Source organism: Lissotriton helveticus, chromosome 3_1, assembly GCF_964261635.1.
Source record: "Lissotriton helveticus chromosome 3_1, aLisHel1.1, whole genome shotgun sequence".
Lineage (NCBI taxonomy): Eukaryota > Metazoa > Chordata > Amphibia > Caudata > Salamandridae > Lissotriton > Lissotriton helveticus.
In genome coordinates, this window is record NC_136061.1 from 1,330,318,227 (window position 1) to 1,330,336,837 (window position 18,611).

Sequence of the window (18,611 nt, forward strand, 5' to 3'; positions counted from 1 at the left end):
ACTGATTTGCATATGGCCATGTCTGAACTGGGGTGGGGGAGTGGGCTAAAGAACGGTGATGGATTAAACCCAGATCTGTTGACTGGGTGTGAGTGTTTGATTGGTTCAGATGCTCCGTCCATCACCACCCCCTTTTGTACCGCTTTCTTTGCCATAAGTTGGCAGGGTATGCTCAGACGTGAGTCCCTTGCACACTTTGCCACTGAATTCAAGCAAGCCTGGCTGAAGACGGCTGTAATGCCAGAAACTGGTCCTAGGAAGCTTGAATCCGGTTCAGGGAAGGCATGGCTTGGCAGTTCGGGCTGGACTGTTCCCATGAGGCACAGGGTCAGACTGATTTGCATATGGCCATGTCTGAACTGGGGTGGCGGAGTGGGCTAAAGAACAGTGATGGATTAAACCCAGATCTGTTGACTGGGTGTGAGTGTTAGATTGGTTCAGATGCTCCGTCCATCACCACCCCCTTTTGTACCGCTTTGTTTTCCATAAGTTGGCAGGGTATGCTCAGACGTGAGTCCCTTGCTCACTTTGCCACTGGATTTAAGCAAGCCTGGCTGAAGACGGCTGTAATGCCAGAAACCGGTCCTAGGAAGCTTGAATCCGGTCCAGGGAAGGCATGGCTTGGCAGTTCGGGCTGGACTGTTCCCATGAGGCACAGGGTCAGACTGATTTGCATATGGCCATGTCGGAACTGGGGTGGCAGAGCGGGCTAAAGAGCGGTGATGGATTAAACCCAGATCTGTTGACTGGGTGTGAGTGTTTGATTGGTTCAGATGCTCCGTCCATCACCACCCCCTTTTGTACCGCTTTGTTCGCCATAAGTTGGCAGGGTATGCTCAGACGTGAGTCCCTTGCTCACTTTGCCACTGGATTCAAGCAAGCCTGGCTGAAGACGGCTGTAATGCCAGAAACCGGTCCTAGGAAGCTTGAGTCCGGTCCAGGGAAGGCATGGCTTGGCAGTTCGGGCTGGACTGTTCCCATGAGGCACAGGGTCAGACTGATTTGCATATGGCCATGTTGTTGGACTTGGCCCTTCTGGCAGGTTCACCTCTGAACTTTTTGCCTTTTAGTGTTACCTAATTATAATGATGTCTGGTCTTTGCGCACTTTAGCACTGTGGCGCAGTGTAAAGTGCGTGCGCTCTCTGAGTGCATGTGTGAGATTGGCCTGCCCTCCCATAGGAATGCATGGGGAATGTGTGTGTCCCTGGTAGTTCCTGATGCGTGGGGAGTGCAGGCTCGAGTTTGGTATGTGCGGACTCGTGTGATTAAATGCTGCGCGATGATGTGTGCGGCATGAATGTGACTAGTGTGGAAGTGCCACTTCTAGAATTTGGCCTGCCTGTGCAGTGAATGTGCTGGCTTGTGATTGGCTGGGGCTGGCTGGTGTGCCAGCCTCCTGGAGTCAGGATGGGTCTGCCCCAGTGGTGAATGGGAGATCTGCATGTTGATGGCTGGGGAGGAGTGCACCTGGGACCTGAATAGGGCTGGGCTTTCCCCCCACAATGCTGGCTCCACCCCCTGTGGTGTGTCTGATGTCCCTGACCCATCCTGTGAATAGGGAGAGGGGCTGAGCAAACACAAAGTGCTCAGGAACCAGTTGTGTCTGGTTCGCCCCTTGCCTACACCTTTAGACAAAGGAATTGTGTGTATAAGAAGAGGCTGTGACCTCTTGTAAAATGTTCTTGTTTGCCAATTTGAAACTACCAGGGGCGTGCTGCTGCTTGGGCCCAGGGGAAGGCTTGCCTCCCTGGGCCCTGCCCAGCCCCTGGATGCCTTGGGGGACTTCTGACCAGGGAACCTTTCCTTTGCCCTGGAACCCTGTCTGCTGTGCTTTTAAAATAATGGGCTTGTGAGCGCTGGATTTTCCCTGGAAGCGCTTTATTTTCAGCCTTGCAGTGCTGGGCTGCATCGTGACGATGAGTTCCCCCTGACTGGGGACCCCCCCACCTCCTTGCCAGCCTAGCTGGTGCCTACTCTGCATTTTTGCCCATGGTTATGGTGCTGTGATGGCCGCGGTATTTATAATTATTTAATCTCGGGTGCCCACCCCGATTATGCACGCTCGTTATTTTCATCCTAGAGGTAGCCTACCCCTCGTTGTGTGCCAAGACTCACTGCCGCGGCCCGAAGCGCGTTAAAAAAATGGCTGCCACGTCCGCGGCCTCCCTGGTTGTGGGCGGGCCGCTGGACGGAAGTCCCGAGTTTGCCACGGAAGCGGTTTCAGAGAGAGAGGAGGTCGAGAGCCCACCCCGCCTCCTCAAGCCCCCGAGAAGGAGAAGTGGCGTCCTCATCGCGGCCCGGGGCTCCCGTGAAGTGGAGAGAGCCCTGAGGCCGCCAGCAGAGAGGAGCAGAGGTGTTGCGGGGCTCCTGTGTCCTGGAGGGAGCCCCGGCAGAGAAGTCCCGCGCCGCCTGCCCAGAGGAGACCCGCCGAAGGACAGCAGCCCGGTGAGTGGAAACGGGCTGGGGGCTCCAGGCGGGTGTTAGTGCCAGCGCGAGGCACCGTATGTTGTTGGCATGTAGGGCGGCCCCGGATGGCAGTGGGCCGCCCCACCATTTTACAAAGCTGCAAAGGCTCCAACGTCCTGGGGGCAGTTTTGTTTCGAGCCCCCGAGGCTCCAGATGGGCCTGTGTCCTGCCCCTGAGGGCCCCTGTTGTTTTTAGAGCCTGGAGGGCTCCCAAAAATGCACGTGAGTCCCAGAGCCAGAAGACTCCAACGATGAGCGTGTTTTGCCACAGTGTCTATGTTCCTAGAGCCTAGAAGGCTCCAAAGGGCACAGTATTTGTTCCAGAGCCCGAGGGCTCCAACCCTTTTGCGCAGTCTTTGTCCTGAGGTCCAGTGAGGGCCCACGCTGCAGTTTTTGATTCACAGCTGCCCAGCAAGTAGTGGGCAGCTGCACCGTTTAGGTTCTTTCTTCTAGGGACTTCTTCTTTGGACTTAGGAGTGAGTCGCACTCCTTCATTTCTACCTTGGCCTTCCCCAGCTGCGCAGCACTTAGTGCCAGCTGCAGCGTTAGGCCCTGTTCTGTCCCTGTCCTCAGCTGCCCAGCAAGTAGTGGGCAGCTGCTACGTTTAGGTTTTTGGCACAGTGGCGCAACCTGGACTTTGTTGTGAGTTATGTGCTTCTTAGGGTGCTAGGAAATGTACTGTGTGTTGTAGTTTTGCAAGGATCATGTGGGTGACCCAAATGATCGCAGTACCCAGGTGTGCTGTTTAATCCCTGCTACGCTCAGCCGCAGGGTCTTTTCATTCAAAATCCTTACGTAGCTCTGGCCATAATGTGGCCTGGTGCAAACGGGTCAAACTGATGTCCCCCCTAGTGCTCCTTAGTATAGCCAGCCATCATGCCCACAACACGACAATGCTAATCCTAAACTTCCCTTGGCCTTCAAATGGATATATAACCAATGGTGACATGCAGGGCCCGACGAGCCCCTCTCTCCTGCGCACTTAGACCTCACATGCCTTCCCCTCAGCTTACCGCCTCCTGCTTCCCCACAGCAGCAACCACGCAGAGCACTGCGGTGGCCACTGAGGCCCTAGGACACGCCTTCAATGAGGTGGACATGAGCTCCAACCCCACCGAAGCCCTAGGACACGCCTTCAATGAGGTTGTCATGTGTGCTCTCCAGGCCGAGGGGAGTGCTATCACACACTCTGGTTCTATTGTACAGCGCTCTGACACCTTCGGGTAAAGTCCGCGCTTTATAAGAATGCATTAAATAAATAAATAAACTCAGAGGGGCTTGACAGCTTCTGGGGTGCCTGCCTAGACCCAGAGGCCTTCAGCTATACGGCCTACTGAAAAGCAAGTGGTGAGCACAGTTAGATGCATTTATAACAAAGCCTCTTAATGACCGACAAGTAACACAATGCGCAGTACCTGAACCCGCTTCTCCTGTCCTCTAGCTGGGCTCCTCAAGAGATAAAAGTCCGGGGCTGGTCCAACAACCCGCCGCGGTCACAGGCTGGTTAACTGCCACAATCACTGCCCCGGGAGTTTCAAATTGAATAACAAGGACTTATTGCGCATGCGTGAAATGACACGCATGCGCACTAAAAAAGGCAGCACGCTGGGGACCCTGGTCAAAAAGGAAGATCATCCTGGACTCATTCTGAAGCCATCTGATGACTTCAGCTGGGCTATTCCTGTAATTATCTGGGGACGTCATCCCAAACCATCCTGCAGTATGCCCACAGGGCAAAATATTTAAATGGGATGACTCTTACTGTAATCACAAAAACTACTCTAGGATGGTGTTCTGATGACTTCCACTGGCAGGGTGTGATTACCTTATACAAATCCATGAATACTAATTGACTACTTTGGGATGAGTGTGAATTACTTCAGGATGGGCTCTAGACAATTTAAGGATAATTGGGGATTATTCCTGGATGATCCTATTACCGCTTTAGGATGGAAGTGGATTACTCTGGAATGATCCAGTGATAATTTCAGGATGAGTGTGGATTACTCCAGGATTATTTAATGATAACTCCAAAATGAGCATAGATTATTTAGGATTATATTAGGACAACTACAGAATGAGTGTGGATTACTAGACAAAGACTACATAAGGTCTTTAGGATGGTTATGAAATACTCTTGCAGGATTTTATGCCAACGGCAGGCCAAGTGTAGATAGCTCCTAGGTGATTTAATGAATAATTTAGAGTGGCAGTGGATCACTAATAAATCATTACGGGCAGGATTACACCTTAAAAATTCCATGTTACAAGGACATTAGCCGACTGCCAGTATTCCCTTGCAGGGTCTGACTATTAGTTTAGGGATATGGATTTGCTGATAGGGAAATATTTAGAGGATCACCTCCTCAATTAACCTTCTTGTCAAAAACAGGCCTCTTGGATGCAATATACCTTCTTTATACAATACCATGAATTATTTGCAATGCCATGAGTTCTAAAGTACGGCCTAGATTTGCGAAAGTGTCACTTAACGCAGCGCAACACACAAATTTGATGCGTTGCATCACAGGGTGAGAGCAGGAAAGAGCCATGTCTAACCCTCTCTCTTGCACCACTGCCCCATTAGGCAGTCGAGCACCATGCACACACATTTGCACTATGGTGCAAAGGTGTCTGCAAGAGTCTAGCTTAGGTTTTGTACTGGAAGGGCCCCCTTGCAGTACAAAAAATACTATGCCTAGAAAAACCTGAAAACTTTTCCCATTGTGGATGAGGGTTGTAACAAATACCAATTTGCTCTGGTTTATAAATCCTGAAAATATTTTGTGTCAAGTCTGCATTATAAAACTTAATCAAACCAACAACAAAACTTCCATTAACCTGGTCCCAATTATAAGATCAATATTCTCCTACTCTGGAAAGATTACGTTTTTTACTCGTGAGATGGGGGCACTGTACAAAACAAATCTCAGAAACATTCCTTTTGGCTAGCTTTGTGCTGTAGAAATACCATATGCATACAAAAGTAGTGGCTTCAACAATGTTATACTTCGCATTCAGATAAGATTAACAACTTGTGCAGCTACTCCCATACTCCCGACTCACTGGGACTTGTCTTACTTTGAGGTACAGAGCATTATATGAAGCTGTTTAATGTGGTGACCAGTGGCAAAAGACTGAAAAAAGTAATGATTAAATGAAAAGGCATGAAAGGGGATATGTTAACATGAGATTTTATTGATCTAAAACACACCTTTGGCCCCATAGGAGCCAGGATACTGAACAAGAGAACATGAAGAAAGTCCGGGACACTGTTCAAGAGGGGAAACAATGCCAGAATACTACAAAAAGAACAAAAATGCTTAATGAAAACCAGCAACTTCAATGTTTGTTTTTAGATTCAGAGTTTTCTTCAATCCTCTTCCAGTATTGCAAATCTTTATAGCCAGCTTCCTTCTCATAGTTCTGTTGTCCAGTGATGGCCAGCTTTCATCCCTGCACATAGACTTCATAGAGTCTGGTGGAAAAAAAAATTAACATACATCAGTATCATGTTAACACCACTATTTTAGGTTTTCAATAGGACTGGGCTACATTTAAAATGTTCCAATCCTTTTATTTCCTACAGTGTGCCCAATGAGATATGGTTACAAGGGTTCATATGTTTAACATTAAGGTTACTTGGTCTAAGAGGTAATGGTGAGAGCAAGGCATTGATGAAGAGGTGGGCAGGAGGTAAAGAAAGAAGACTCACCTGTCCAAGTGAAGAAACCGCCGCTGTTCACCAGACGCTGTCACGTTTCCTCTGCAAACAGAAAGCAATCAACACCAGATTTAATTTACAAAACCATCATGGAAGCAGCCATGTTGAGCCTGAACTCTACTTACAGTATTCTTATTTGGCAAACAGTCTAAACAAGCATTTACAATGCAATGGTCTCAGCATTATTAAAGGTAGAGCTATTGGCATTGCGCATGACTTTTTTTTTTACATCTTAAATAAATGGCATTGTCATTTACATTGCCAATAGCTTAATTGTTAAATAAATGGCATTGTCATTTACAATGCCAATAGGTTAATCTCTCGCAAATGCATAACCTATTGCATTTACACCCACACAGAGCCACACACACAAAGCCACCCATACACACATACAGAGCCACCCACACACACAGAGCCCCACCAACACACAGAGTCCCACCCACACACACACACACACAGAGCCCCCCCCACACACACACACAGAGCCCCACACACACACAGCCAGGGGGCTGGGGAGCAAGCACACCCAGGGGGCAGGGAAGCAAGCACAGCCAGGGGGCAGGGGAGCAGGCACAGCCAGGGGACAGGGGAGCAAGCACAGCCAGGGGAGCAAGCACAGCCAGGGGGCAGGGAAGCAAGCACAGCGAGGATGCAGGGAAGCAAGCACAGCCAGGGGGCAGGGAAGCAAGCACAGCCAGGAGGCAGGGAAGCAAGCACAGCCAGGGGGCAGGGGAACTAGGGGGCAGGGAAGCAAGCACAGCCAGGGGGCAGGGGAGCAAGCACAGCCAGGTGTGTGATGGACCATGAGGGGGGCTGGCCAGCCCGAGCAAGCACAAGGCTAGAGGCGCTCTGACCTGCCTGAGCCTCAGAAAGTTCTGGTCCTGTGAATAGAAAAGGATGTGGAGCTGGGTAAGGAGAACAAGGAGGTGCAGTTTGGGTGTGTAGCGGTTGGGTATGATACCGGATGAAGAATTGGAAAGAACTGTTGGAAGTTATTCATCTGAAGACACTGTGTTCCCTCTTCCAGTGATAACTAAGTACGGTTTGGAATGATTCATTAATAAAATTCACAAGCAACCTGGGGCTAAGTTTGATTGAAACATTGTCATTAAAAAAAATTCCCTTTCCCCAGTAAATAAATGTCATGAGCCATTGAGTCATGTATGTAAGTAGTGTTAGTGCTGAAATTAGAAGAAGAGTTATCTGTATTTATAAGAGCTTTAACTGTCTCACTTAACGTGTGCCATGATATTTTAGGGTAATGTCTAATCAGGTTGAGAATTAGCACCAATCCTTTGAAGGCTGCCTACTTCCTTTCGCAGTCACAGGGTCATAGGATTTTACTTTCTGTAAAGTCACTGTGTTAAAGTGTGAGTGGTGTCACTTTCTGTGATGTTATATTATGTGATAATATCAATGCCACTGAGGCCTAGATCTCAATCCCCATCCCCTTGTGAAAGGCTCTGAGGTAGACAGAAGTCAGTGGAAAGACGAGAGAAGAAGCAGGCACACACCTAGTGAATCAGCACTGTGCCTGTGTTCGTGTCCATTACAGTCATTGGAATGCCTTCTAGAGCCAATTTTGCACATGTACGCCTTTGTCAGTTCAAACTCAGTTAGTCACGCAACACAAATTGTGCAAAGAATGACTTTTTTGGATTAGGCCAATTGGAAAATGCCTTTATTTGCAAAATATGTGCACCCAATATATCATTCTACAGGGAGATTTGCCTTTCTTATTACCTCACCGTTAACTTCTTTAACCTGTAATTAGTGCTCAAAAAACAGAGAACTGTACTTCCATACATTAACATGATTTTATTTCAGCATTCACCACAGGTAATAGTAGTGGGATTTAAAAGCAGAACCTTACAGTACAAACGTAACATCACTCTCACCTCATTAGCCAAACAGAATGTCTTATCCCGGCACAGCGCTTAACCTCTGATTCTGTGGGAGGTCGTTTTTTTAATATGAGCGAGAGGAAAGGCTGCAAGTGCTTGAATATCCCTTTGTGTCGACGTTTGCAGAGGTGAATGGGCTACGGGGAGGAATCAATCGCGTATCTCGCAGCATTTATTTTGTTCCGAGTGGGCAGGCGAGATTTTGAATCTTCCATATGTTGCATGCGGAGCATAACTGCTGAAGTGCCTGCAGACCATACAGTTATTCACCGATTTTCAAATTGCTTCCCAAGCATAATGGGGAATATATGGCTTCGATCAGAGACAGACTGCGGGCATTATGTTGATGTAGAGCTGCGGGCGGTGGGGGGGTGTCGAGAGCGGGACTGAGGAGGGCACGGCGCTCTGATCCCAGTGCTGCAAGAATCAATCGCGTATCTCGCAGCGTCTATTTTGTTCCGACTGGAAACAAATGAGGCGTTCGTGGCTTCTTGCGTCATCGAAGGAAGCGTGCAGATTGTGTCTACAGAGTGGTCATTATTTTACTTGCATACTGCACTATATATTAAACAAGTGTAGAATCATAATCAAGTGTGCACACTGCACACCTAATAACCAAAGTCTAGATGCCGTTGCCGATATTTCTTGTTACTCATAGAGAATACACGTTTGTGGTGTTATGAATACGCACAATGTTTTGCAATTTACATGCCTAGCTTCCAGCTGATCCCAAGTCACAAGCATGCCTTAGTCAGAATGTTCCAGCCCACTGCACGAGGCGCATTGGGACTTGTAGTTTTAATTTTCTCATTATACGGCTGGCCTGCAAGTACCAGCATGCCTAGTGATTTGGTGGAAAATACGGGACTGGCTAGGAGTCCTCTTCGGGACACGAGGCCAGGTGACAACTGTGCATAAAACTTGCTTATAGCTGCACGCTTTTAGGAATGTCGTGTATCATTTCAGCAATTGTGATGCTCCAACCTTAAAATCAATTATTGGTGTATATTATATACTTGTATTTTCTGTCACTCTAACTTCCGTTATATCAACCATGTGTAATAAAGTGACTGACTGCAGAGCGCATCAGCTGTCCTCCGCTACATTTTATGAAGTAAATATTAGTTAGAGGAGTGAGTCACCTTGAGGCGCATGTGGAGTGTGGTGGCCGGGGTTTCGTGTTTCAGGTAATCTTTTTTGGGGCAGCGGTTGGCGGGAGAAGTCGTTTAAAGCGACTGCGCTATTGGTGGCTGGGAGTGCAGCCTGTCAGAATGGGATGAGAGCCAACATGGGACTGTGTTCTACCAAAGTCTGTGTCAGATTTAATTCACGTGCTTTTCCTAGCTCCCCTGGAGGCTGCAGAGCACGGACGGGCTCCGAATTGGCTCTCAGCCCTCACTAGTCCAGGACATCGGGGGCTGCCACCGAGCATCCTTCAGATAAGCTGCAGCCTTGGAACTTCATTCAAAGCGTTTTTTATCCGTAAAGATTTTTGGCTAGAGTTTCGACGGCTCGCTGTTTTCACCTGAAAGATACCTCCGGGCTCCAGTCCGCACCTGGCTCCCCCAGACGGAATATGTAAACAAAGGAAGGGAGATGCAAACAAGTGTTGCAAAACTATTCGAAACCCCAGTTAGACCGCTGCATGCAAGTGACCGGACTGAACAGTGCTTGCTCCCCGGACTCCACTTCCAGCGGGGGGCAGGAAAAAGACACAGCGGGGAACGAGGACAGCAGCGATCTACCTCACCTTAAGGAGCACGAAAATGGTGGCCGCAAGCTTCCGAAATTTTCGGATTAGGGGCGTGTTTAGGCGTTCTGAGTGACGGGTGACGTCACAGGGCGAAAGAACGCCAAAAATACGCCCCCGAATCCGAAAGAGACGGGGCTTGTTTGGAGTGACTCCCTTCTCCTCCAATGGCTGGCCCCCGTTTAGGAAGCCAGCCAATGGAGGAGAGGTGGAGGAGAGAGGCGGGTTTAAGCACCCATCTCAAAAACATTAAATCTCTTTACGGAAGCTGCCAAGCCAGCCTTCCGGTCCGAGACCTAAAAAGTCCAAAGGGGGGAATAAAAGCTGTGCTCAAGTGAGGGACAAATGTAAGAGGAGGAAGTTAAGTGATTGAATAAGAAGCAAGTTAGATCGACAAGAAAGTCAACGTATGATAACAATGGGATGATCCAAAGCCCATTTTAATTATTGCTTTTCTGCATATTAGCTCTTGGACAGCAGACAGCTAGAAGCTGTCTGCTACAGAGACCTGAAATGACTTACTAGGAATAAAATACCTGGCTCAAATAGGTGAGCTAGCTTCCCCTGGTGAGAAAATTGAAATTCTGTGAGTGTGACTTTTTAGGCAGCCTTACGGGTGATTGAAGCTTTGTGGCTGTGTTTTAATTTTGTAGCTCCAGACTTGCCTGTCTTCTGTGAGCTTAGCTCAATTGTGTATTTTGCCATTTAGTTTATACGTGTGAGTGTATTCCATACTGTAATATGGTGTCTTCATATTGGGTGGATGTTTACTCTGCTGTATCTCGACTTTGAAGAAGTGGTTTCAGTACTTCTGTCAGTATATCTTCTACACGAGGGTATGGCATCTTCATCTTTGGTGGACTTTTATTCTACAGTATCTTGACATGGAAGAAATAGTTTCACTACATCTATTTTCTTTTGAGCATTGGGATATTTTACTTGTGAGTAGAGTGACTGTAAAGGTTTTTCTCTGGAGTAGTCATGGGTTGTATTTTCAGATACCTTACTTACCTCATGCCCATCAATGATGGAGAAACAATTTAACCATGGACAGCTGTAAAAATTATTGACTAAGGTTCAGCATTGTTAGACAGCAAGTGGGCTTACTCCACATGGTTCGAGTGTTCTGATAAGGCGGCGGAAGTTCCACAAAAAGCGGTGACGCTATACAAATCCACACACAACAGTTGGAAAAAGTTAAGAAAGGTGTGGCCCTGATGGAATCTATGTACCCTTTTTGCAGCTTTGACGCTTTAAACTCCCCCAGCTAATCAAGGGGAAACTGCATTAAAAAAAACAATTTTTCAGCTTGTCTTGGCATTTCCTTTTGTACAGTGAACCACACAACATTGAGCAACGAATGCATTGATGAATAATAGATTCATGTTTTTGTTTTCCAGCGTTTTCCTGGCATTAACTGATTATTTTCTCCAGGTTAGGTTCCTTTTATCTGAGTATACGATCTTATTATGTTGTTTTAATTTTTTGCAGTACAATTTATCAACCCTTGGAGTATTCGATTTCCTGCTATCAGCCCTGAGGTCTTCCTGGCTTTTACTTGCGTCTACCTCCTTTATTTAGTGGAGAGAACCATTGACACTGCCATTTATTTAAGACCTAATAATTGGTGTTGAATAGATATTGATTTAACGCGGCTGAAAACACAATTTTATTGATGGATTATTTGGTAAAAATGTTGACATTGAGTTTGGTAAAGTTAGATGTTCACCCATGCCTCTTTCAAGCGTCAACTAGTCTTCCACCTGTAGCAGTGGCTCCTCTACACGAACCAAGGCTTACTCCAGGCATCCTAGTCTCACTCCCTGTTAACCCCAAACGCCACCTCTCAGATGGACACATGTCTTAGTAAACCTATGAAAAGGAAATATATATCCATTCCACGCAGGTGCAATGTTCCATCAGTGCTCAAGAAAAGTACGGGTCTGTGGTTTAAAACAAAAATCATGCATTGGCTGGCCTATTCTGCTGGAGAATGGTGCAGTTAATCATGGCTTTGTGTGGAGGCTGTGTTTTCAAAGAAGGGAGGGAGTGAACAAGGGCGACTTTCCCACTCGTAAGGAAGAGTGGTAGGTCCAGCCAAGGGTTCGCCCAGGGTAGCAAGAACCTCAAGAGGTACCAGGCTGTTCCTAATATTGTGGTAGTGGTGTTGGTGGCACCCGTGTGTCGTGGAAAAGCGCGTGGGTATCCAATATGTTGGATATAGTGGCCTCACACACCCTTGCAGGTGTCATGCTTCATCATCCGCAATGCTCCTCGTTGGTACCAAAATCAAGTTTATTCTAGCGGTCCCTCACTCCAAGTTAAAAGGGATATGGAATAGGCTCGGGGGTAATAATGAACCCTGATGCGAGACTCGACTAGTGAATGAATCTATAGGTCGACATGTTTCTCGCAATTTGTCCACTGACAAGCGATTCCTCAGGACCAAAGAAGAACAAAAAGTTTGTGGTTAAAAAACTATCTACAAAGTGCCTTTACCTTGCTAAAGAATCATTATTCCATTAAGTGTAAAGGATCAAAAAATACCTGTGTTGTGCTATGTTTGCCTATCTATATGAAGGTGAGCTACAACAGCAGCACCCGGCAGGTAGAGCAGCGGGTTTGACCTCGTAATTTTCAGGTTGCAGAATCCCGTGCCTCCTCGGGTAGACCTACCCCTCACTGCCGGGTCCGGGAAGGTGTCTAGTCTCGCATCAGGGTTCATTATTCCCCCCGAGCCTATTCTATATCCCTTTTAACTGGGAGTGAGGGACCGCTAGAATAAACTTGATTTTGGTACCCTTTGCCCCAATTTTAACCTTCACTACGTCTACATAACACTGGCCCCATACCCACACTTCACCCATACGGCAGTTGGATAAAAGATCTCCGCCAAAGAGCCCCTCTTTGAGGTGTTGCCCATTGGGTATTGCACCGCCGACCCAACGAGGAGCATTGCCGATGATGAAGCATGACACCTGCAAGGGTGTGTGAGGCCACTATATCCAACATATTGGATACCCACGCACTTTTCCACGACGCACGGGTGCCACCAACACCACTACCACAATATTAGGAACAGCCTGGTACCTCTTGAGGTTTTTGTGTGGAGGCTACTATCATTGAAGATGATCGTGAGGATTGGCCAAGCCCTACTCCTGGCTTTTAGATTGGTAGTGTAACCACCTGAATACAACGCCAGTGTCTCTGCTCACCCCAGCCCCTTTGTTTGCGGCTTCAGCCATCTCTAGGACTGGAGACGGTCACTGCCTCACATTTAAGGAATGTAGGCTTCGCAGATGTCGAACATTTTAAGTAACATGTACTCGTTCGATCATCGCAGTTCTTAGTCTGTTGCCTCCTAAAGCAGTTTATAGCTCTGTCTGTTACTACTAATTAAAAAAGCTGCATTCTAAAGTGCAACCTGCTGTGAAGTTGTTCGGGCCTGTTTCCCACTGAGGAGTTGCGATTGTGTAACAGTCCGCGCTTTGCAGCTTGTTTCACAAGCATTCCTTTTGAGATTGTTGCACCATCCTCCGTCATCGTACCCAGTGAATCATAGCACAACACTTTGCTGGAAAGATTGACCCCCGGATCACAGGTAATGGTTCTACATACTGCAGAATGCAAGAAAGAAGGTTGAAACTATTTGTTTCCAGTCATAATGAAGTGAAGTGGGAACGCCTGGCTGAGAAAGCAGGTCTCCTGGTTCCACGCTCTGTAACCTGGCAAGCCAACCTGATCTCATCTGCTTTCAAGTGAATAGCGAGATAAAGATTGCTAGTTTTACATAAAAAATATGTTCCACCTGATAATTTGTATTTAGCACACTACTTTACTTGTAAAGTATTTGTAATTGCTACTTTTTATCGGATGTTACATGTAAAAAAAAAAACCTGTGAAGAAAGAGTAAGTTTGCCTCTCGGCTCTGAAATCAGTTGTTACCAAGTGTGTCCAAAAGATGGCGCTCACCCTATTCGAAATGTGATCAGAGTTAAATTCAGTTGCGGGCCGTACTGTGTGAAAATGTACTGCGAACGAGCGAGTGAAGAAGTGGTATGATGGGAGACAAAACACAGTATTGCTTATTTTGATGCACATTTCCTTTGTTGGTTTTTATCCGTAAAGATTTTTGGCAAGTGTTTCGGCGGCTTGCTGTTTTCACCTGAAAGATACCTCCGAGCTCCAGTCCGCACCTGGCTCCCCCAGACTCAATATGTAAACAAAGGAAGGGAGACGCAAACAAGTGTTGCAAAACTATTCGAAACCCCAGTTAGACCGCTGAATGCAAGTGACCGGACTGAACAGTGCTTGATCCCCGGACTCCACTTCCAGCGGGGGGCAGTAAAAAGACACGGCGGGGAACGAGGACAGCAGCGACCTACCTCACCTTAAGAAGCACGAAAATGGCGGCCGCATGCTTCCGAAATTTTCGGATTCGGGGGCGTGTTTAGGCGTTCTGAGTGACGTGTGACATCACAGGGCGAAAGAACGCCAAAAACACGCCCCCGAATCCGAAAGAGATGGGGCTTGTTTGGAGTGACTCCCTTCTCCTCCAATGGCTGGCCTCCGTTTAGGAAGCCAGCCAATGGAGGAGAGGTGGAGGAGAGAGGCGGGTTTAAGCACCCATCTCAAAAACATTAAATCTCTTCCCGGAAGCTGGCAAGCCCGCCTTCCGGTCGGAGACCTAAAAACTACCATACTGACCAGAAATCCAAATAGGAGCTTACAACCAAATGCAAGGAACAGGGCAACTGATCTAATTATGGGGAGAGCTGAAATTAAATCCCAACTCAAGACGATATGCGCCAGATTTGCATGTAATTTGTAGCGCAAATTCTCAATGAGTTACAACCCCTCCCCCGTTGCTCTTTTGCAGACAGCTGTTAGCACAAGGACATACTTTAATATTTTGCTAAGGTAGCATGAGGAAGGTAATATCGCTGCAAGGGTTCAAACATTTTTGTAAGACTAAATATCAATGCACAGCCACGGTTGCAATGGCGCAGGTCAGAAATACACGTCTAAGACATCCAGAGACAGGAGAGAGATATCCTGTGTGTTCTTTTCCAGCTTGGGGAAGTGACAAGTTTGGCATCTAACAGTTGACTGATTCTCCCTTTACAGTTGCATGACGGTGGCACCAAGCCCCTTCACCACTCATTCAAACAAATATGCCTCTGGAAATACTATCAGGGCAGAGTGATAGCTTTCCAGGATACCAGTGATCTATCTGTTCCATAACTATCAAAGCATTTCAAATTCGTTGAACAAGGATCCATTCTACATCCTCCTTTCAACATCTAAAAAAAAGATGTTATATATGGTTAGAAGGACATAGTTACTTATCTGATTTATCTGATCCACGGAGAGTTGAAAACAGTTATTCTTTTGTTTCCAGTGGCGGCTGGTGACATTTGAAAGTGGTAGGGCGTAAAATGATCTTCATACTGCACCATAGCGAGCAAGCCCAAACAACCTAAGGGGGGTTCACCCTCTGAGAAAATTTTGAAAAAAGAGTGGACAAAGGATGCATTTTCAAGCAAATTTGAGAAAGCGGGAAGGTTAATAAAGCAATTGTGACAGTGCAGTTATTACATTAAAATGTAAGATTTAAATTGATGATGGGCTACACTTAGAATGGGCATTAAGTGTCACGCAATTGGTGTGAGGCTTTCTTAAAGTAGCATTACAATCATAGCAAACACAAATAATGCTGTGTTAACACTGCTGAGAAATCTGAGAGCGTGATAAATCGAAAAGTATGACTTGAACAAGAGAAATAAGGCATGGAAAGGGGGCAATTTACAGATTAAAATGGACACATCCTACGTTTCAAGGTAAGAATATAGTATCAACTCAGAATAGATTGGGTGAAAAGAATAGGAGGCATGATAACTGCATACATTGCGTTATAAAACGACTCAAGCTGTCTCTGACAAATGCATAAAAGAACGCAAACATGAATCAGCCACTGGGAAGTTCAAAAGAGGGCAAAGTTATTCAGGGTATTCATATATTATGGTAACTAGACGCACTTAAGGTATGCAGGAAGATTACCACATTTTATTCTACTATTATAACATTGGTGCGCGTGCACCACAAATCGGATCTACCATCAACCATCAAATTAATTTCCCAATGTGCTGATTATTTACTACCAGAAATGTGCATCAAAGGTCAGGAAGAATTAGTTATGTGAAGAAGATTTGCGCATGAAGGACATACATGTCTTAATTCAGTGCCTATTCATATTCAAATTCAGGCTGCATTTCTCTCTGTTGAATTGTCTCTATTACTTATGATTTTTTTTTTATCACCTCTCTTTGTCGCACTGTACTGTCTGGTTTTCCACTCATCTTCTTCAACATATACTCTCTGATTTCTCTCTTATTCCACCAGTGCACAGACAGGGTCTGTCACTCCCCTTGTCCTCCGTTAGTGATGGGAGTCATTCCACCCCTTCCATTCCCCATGTGCTGAATTCTACCTCTTCCTTTTGCACATTCTACCTGGACAAATGCATCCGTTTCCGCAAGAGAGGTAACTAGTATTTCATTTAATGACAGACAGTTTACGGACCGTATGAGGATGAGTGGGCTGTGTTGTTTCAACTCACATCATGTGTTTTACTCACTGAGCCACCCCACCATGTGGACTCTGAGTCAGTGATGCAACAGCACCAGTGCTTTGTCATAGGATTGATTGACAACAACGGCTCAGTGTACACACCATTTCTAAGTGCACGTATCCAGACTCCATTCCCCACCCCTCAGTCTCGACCACAGGATTCAAAAATAACTTCGTTTTGTGGCTCTACAAAACTGGACAACTTCAACCTTAGAACAAAACACTCGGATCACGTGCACTTCTTAACAAACACAGGCCACTTTCTAGTTTCAGATAGAGCTTCACAAAGCCCCATTCGGCACAGTGTAATCAGTACACGTTATGCCTTGCTTGGAGATCCTAATCACAAGTTCACACCACCAGTTTCTGGACGCCAGTAGTCAGATCAGAATGGAACATATCCCGGACCCCGAACCTAGACTGACCCCGCGGAAACAACCAAAGCAACCTGCAGATTACTTTTAGCTGCGATATTGTCCCTTTAGAAACCAGGCATTGTTTAACAAGCATTGGCAGAGCGTTATGTTGCTTTATCAGTGCTTTCTGTCAGGGCTGCTATAAATCAGCAAGAAGGAAAATAAATGCCCGTTTGCCAGTACAAAAGGTATTAGCAACACAAAAACACAGCGTGATGTAAATAAGTTACCGTCCAGCAGACTCCAGAGACTTCGTTCCGATTCCCGCCCTCATCGCTTTCAAGTCCTGCAGGCAGCACCAGCACGTCATCAGGAAGGCGGCGCAGCAGGCAGCCTCCCTCTCCACGCCTCGTTCTTGATTGGTGCGGCCGGCTGCCCCAGGCTACGTAATTTTCTCAGCCTACAGAGAAAACAGGGAGAGTTACTAGAGGGCAGGGGGGAGTGGCTTGGGGGAGTGGCTTTGCCACTGTTGGTAATACTGTCTGTTTGGACGGCCTCAGGCTGCCCAAACAGTCAGTATTAACAACAATGGGCAAGCCACTCCCCCAAGCCACTCCCCCCTGCCCTCGAGTAAATAATCCAGGAAGTTCTGCTTTCTCGCCGTGCGAGAAGGCAGAAACAATGGTAGTTATATAATATGATAACTACCATTGTTCTGCCTTCTCGCACGGCGAGAAAGCAGGGGGGGCGGCGCCCAAACGCCCCCATGGAAGAACCGCCCCTGTTTGTTTCCCTTATTTAACACGTGCTGGATATAAAGAGGAAAGGAAGTAAGGCATTGTCTGTGGGAACAAGACAGGAGGCGGCAAAGAAGTTCAACGCTGGAATGAACCAATTGTAGGCAGGAATAAAGTGGTTGTATCGATTACAGAATGTCTTGCTGCAGCAACGCTTGCGCGCTGCCAAAGCTCAACCTAAAAATGCATATTTATTAACCATAGGAAATAAAAACAAACACTTTAGAAAAACAAATACCAATGATTTACATTACGTAGAAATATGATTGCAGGATTTCCCAAAACCATCAAAGATAACCATTGTGTCGATTTTTCTGGGGTTTGTCACCGCAGTTAAGTAGATGTAGTAAGCAAAATAGGGGGATGAATGGTAAGGGTATGTGAAGCACAGAAAGGGAGAAGAGGTGAGGCTAAAGGAGACTGGATGTATTAAAAAGGACTAAAGGATGAAGAGTCAGAGCTGAGTAGAAGGGGAGAGAAGCGTTGAAGGGGGGGGGAGGGAGGCTGAAGAGGAGTGAAGGACAGGCTAAGACCGAAGAATGCTGGCAAGAAACAATTGAGTGGAAGTGAAGGAGCAAGAGGAATGAGGAAGACGTACCCGGTGAAGAGGAATAAGGTATAAGAGGCAAAATGAAGGACATTGTAGGGTTAGAAAGGACTAGCTTGTGAAGTTTGGGGAAGTTAAGTGATAACCAACCTTTTTTTTTTTTTTAAAGAGTTTCATATAGCGCACACTCGACCCGAAGATTTCGGGTATCAGAACGCTTTACATGAGCACCAGTTTCGTTACAGACGGACACATTCATTTTTGTTAGGCGCAAGGAGATTAAGTGATTTGCCCAGAATCACAGGATGTTGAGCGTCGTTGCAGAGACTCGAACCCAGTTCTCCAGCTTCCCCCCCAGCTGTTGTTTTAAGAACAAAGAGGAGGCCTAATTACAGACATGAAACTTTGCAGTTGGCAGAAGCAAAAAGATTATATA